The following is a 4176-nucleotide window of genomic DNA, read 5'->3' on the forward strand; positions in this document are numbered from 1 at the left end:
GACAGGTTTCCTTTTCAGATCTTGCAACCTGGCTGCTATTTCATCGTTGGCAACTTCGAGATTCGCCTTGATGCTTCCCCAGGTTTTACAGAAGCTCTCAAGGAAAAAATAGGCAATCAATAAAAAAAAAAAAAAAAAAATAGGCACATGCTGAACACAAGTGAGGTTTTGCTGGGCTCCAATCATAGCCTCCCAGGTTACGCCCTCTTCTAGGGCCGGAGGCATGTCTCATTCATTCATCTTGGTATCGTCCATAGAGCTCAGTATGATGTCATTCGTGGGGTAGCTGCCCAATCAATATCTGAATATCCGTGCAGTGAATATGTGCATGTACAAGGGCGTGGGGGGGGGGGATGACAAGGAATGAGGAGGACAAATAGGGAATGTGTGGGCAGGAGAGGATGCTTTCCTTTGTTCATTTCTCTGGTTGATCGGCTTCATTCATTCATTCACTCATTCACTCATTGATAAATATTTATCGATCCCCTTCTCTGTGCCAGGTAATCGTGTAGTTATTGGACATCCCCAATCGCCATCGGATGCAGAGAATCTGTTGGGTCAACACTGGACATACTTTCATGAAGGCCTTATGTGGGACTTGATTCTTAAGCTAAAGGTGAATATTCAAATTCTGAATACGATTCTTCCTCATACCCCTGCCTTCATCACTAATAAAAATCACAGCTGTTTTCATATCGTTTTACTGTTGTTGGAGGTGTATAAACATATTATGTGTACTCTTCCTCACTTTGAAATTAAGGTAGTTAGTAGACTCACTGTTGGATCATTTTTATTTAATGTGTTAATTAAAAGCACATATATTACCATATGACAGATTTGGGTTTCTTTTTGAATCTTGATAACTGTATTTCAATACAGTTTCCTCTATATATTTTATGTTATGCCTTTAAAAACATTATTTTGAGAAGGAGTTTACAGGTTTCACCCAACTCGTAAAGGGGCCCACGGCATAAAAAACGAAGGATCTCTGCTTTAGGATCATACAACATTTCTGCCCTAAGAATCTCCAGGCAGAGAACACGTTAATCTTCATTAGCCTTGAATGGAATAGAGAATGGTTAATCATTATTTTTCCTGTTAGCTTCTTTTCCAATTTTTTTGAAGTATAACTGACAAATTAAAATAATATATATTTAAGATGGACAACTCAATGTTTTGATATATGTAAGAGAGAGAGAGCAGGGGAGGGGCAGAGAGAGAGAGGGAGAGAGAGAGACTCCCAACTGTCAGCACGGAGCCTGACTCAGGGCTCAGACTCACGAACGACAAGATCACGACCTGAGCCGAAGTCAGATGCTTAATCCACTGAGCCACCCAGGTGCCCCCATAGTTGTCTTTTTCTTTTCTTTCTTTCTTTTCATTTTCTTTCTGTGTGTGTGTGTGTGTGTGCATGTGTGTGTGCTGAGAACACTTAAAATCTACTGTCTTAGCAAATTTCAAGAGTACAATACAGTTTTGAAAACTATAGTCACATCGCTATACACATCGCTGTAAATCGGGAGATGTTGGTCAAAGGGTACAAAGTTTTGGTTATGCAAGATAGATAAATTCTGGAGTTCTATTCCTGTTCATTTGGAATGTCTTTTGAGATCTTTGAAATCTTGGATGGTGATCACCGGGAACCAGAATGGTTACACCACCACCAATACGTAGTATAGTCCAAGTTCCTTGGTTTCCACCTCCTCCCTCCACCAAAGGTGAATTGTGTGTTGACACAACCCTGGACAGACTCACAGAGCTTTCCCAAGTTTTTCCCTCATAATGGCCAACACTTACCAAGTACTTACTATGTTCCAGTAAGTTGTAAACAACTTACACATTTAATACACTCGATCTCCGTAAAAGAGTGGCCGAGAAGATGCTATCAGTATCTCCATTTTAAAAATAAAGAAACTGAGGCACAGAGAGGGTAAATAACTTGTCCAAGGTCCCAGAGCTGGGAACCTCATGAAGGCTGGCTCCAAAGCCCAAACACTTACCTTTTCTGTTATGCTGATTTGCCTGGGTTAGGTACATTATTCCAGCCCCCCGGCTTGGTATGGGGAGACAGGATCTCCACTCCCACCACGGGTAAACATTCATCCCCCCATTTCCTACAGGAAAGTATATTCCTGTCCCTTCCGGGGTGTGTGATATGGTCTTCACTGAATACTGTGAACTTCCTCTGTGCTTTCGGCCCAAGGCAGCCTTTTGGAGGGAGGTTTGGGAGGCAGAGATTTTTGGTTTTTTATTTTTGCTTATTGGTTGTATGTCTATTTCTTTATTTCTTTATTTCTTTTTCTTTTTTTTTACATTTTTTTTAACATTTATTTATTTTTGAGACAGAGAGAGAGCATGAACAGGGAGGGTCAGAGAAAGAGGGAGACACAGAATCTGAAACAGGCTCCAGGCTCTGAGCTGTCAGCACAGAGCCCGACGCGGGGCTCGAACCCACCGTCGTGGGTTCATGACCTGAGCCGAAGTCGGACGCTTAACCGACTGAGCCACCCAGGCGCCCCTCTTTATCTATTTTTCAAAGCATTTGATTGCTCATTTCTATGTGTTGATTTGGAGGGTAGAGATCTCTGATGTACTCACCCTACCATCTTGCTTAGAATCTTCGATCCATTTTGACTCCGTGCCTGAAAGGCGTTTCTGTTGCCAGAAACAGGTTTCTAAGAAATGGCTTGAACGGCTCCCCGATTCCTGCAGAAAGAAGTACCTATTCTTCAACATGGCAGACAAACTTGGTTGCATCCAACCTTTCCACTTTCCTTCCCTCGCCCCGCATTCCCATCACAGCAGACGATTTGCTTTCTTCTCACAAAGTCTGATCAGTTAATGCCATGACTTAATACTCAAGGCCCAGTTAAAAAATCATTTTCTCTCTGTAGCTCTCCCTGAGGCAGATTAATTACCCTTCATCTATATTTCCAAGCACTTTAAGCGATGGTCTATTACAGCATTTAATCACACGGTACCCTAGATGAAGTGCCTTTCTTCCCTACCTGACTTTGAGTCCCTCTAGAATGTGATGATCTATCCTTTCTCTGCAGAGACTCCTGACCTAGTATACGGTGTGTGCTCAAATATGTGTAGTTTGTTGGATTAGAACTGATACTCATCTGTCACTCTTCCTGAAAGCTTATTTCTGATATATATTCCGGGTCATTCCCTCGGGGCAGCTGATCGAAACCCGCACAGGACCAGAGGCTAGAAGTTGAATACAGAATGAATTAGGCTTGATTCATACGCTCACAGATTCTCAGGCCAAGGAGGCATGTTAAGAGTTGTGTAGTCCAATCGTGCTGACACTCTGTGACTTCCCAACCTAGCGATCCCCTAGAATTTGACTTCCGTCTGGCGTGTCTTCATCCCACCCGCTCAGTGTGGCAACAGCTGCCTTTTTTCTGGTGCTGTATCTCCGCTCCCTCTCTGGGGCCTCCAAGCCCTGCGAAGCTCGAAAGCAATGGAAAAGGGTTCAGCGTCCAGCGTTTCTCGGATGCCTTCCAGCCTCCAGTCACTGCCCTTCCAAACCGGCTGCTGATGACTGAGTTCTGGCAAGATCCCTTCTGTTTATTTTCTACTGTCATTTTAGGGAGGAGAGTTTGACTGGCTTCTGTCGTGCCCCTTCGCTTTGGCTCCTTTCATACTCTATCTGGGAGAAAGGCCTTGACTCTCTCGCACCTGGATGGCGTGCTCTCCTAGGTCTGCTGCGAATGGCAGAGTTTTCTCCTCTTTTTTTTTTAATTTTTTTTAACGTTTTATTTATTTTTGAGACAGAGAGAGACAGAGCATGAACGGGGGAGGGGCAGAGAGAGAGGGAGACACAGAATCGGAAGCAGGCTCCAGGCTCTGAGCCGTCAGCCCAGAGCCCGACGCGGGGCTCGAACTCGCGGACCGCGAGATCGTGACCTGAGCTGAAGTCGGCCGCTTAACCGACTGAGCCACCCAGGCGCCCCTCTCCTCTTTTTATATCCCTCTGATGATGGCTGTGAGACCTGGAAAAGGGGGCCGAGTGTAAGACTTGGTCAGCTAGGGTAGCGGGGGCAGATACCCTCTTCTACCCCCAGCCTCATTCTTCCCCAGAAAAGAGCAAAGCTAATCATGTGTGGTTAAGGTCAAGGACACTGACTGGGTCCCGTTTGCCAATGAGCAGAAGTCACACACGATGAA

The 4176-nt window shown here is 44.7% G+C and overlaps 1 long non-coding RNA gene across 1 annotated transcript; it reads right to left on the minus strand.

Annotated features, from left to right (window-relative positions):
* Positions 1-773: 773 nt before the first annotated feature.
* On the minus strand, positions 774-3729 carry LOC109495227. Its single transcript, XR_002150521.3, has 2 exons — positions 2599-3729; positions 774-1058 (listed from the first exon to the last, which is right to left on the minus strand). It is a non-coding gene; the product is annotated as an uncharacterized LOC109495227 (long non-coding RNA).
* Between the last annotated feature and the right edge of the window lie 447 nt (positions 3730-4176).

Source organism: Felis catus, chromosome E3 (assembly GCF_018350175.1).
Source record: "Felis catus isolate Fca126 chromosome E3, F.catus_Fca126_mat1.0, whole genome shotgun sequence".
In the NCBI taxonomy this organism is placed as follows: Eukaryota; Metazoa; Chordata; class Mammalia; order Carnivora; family Felidae; genus Felis; species Felis catus.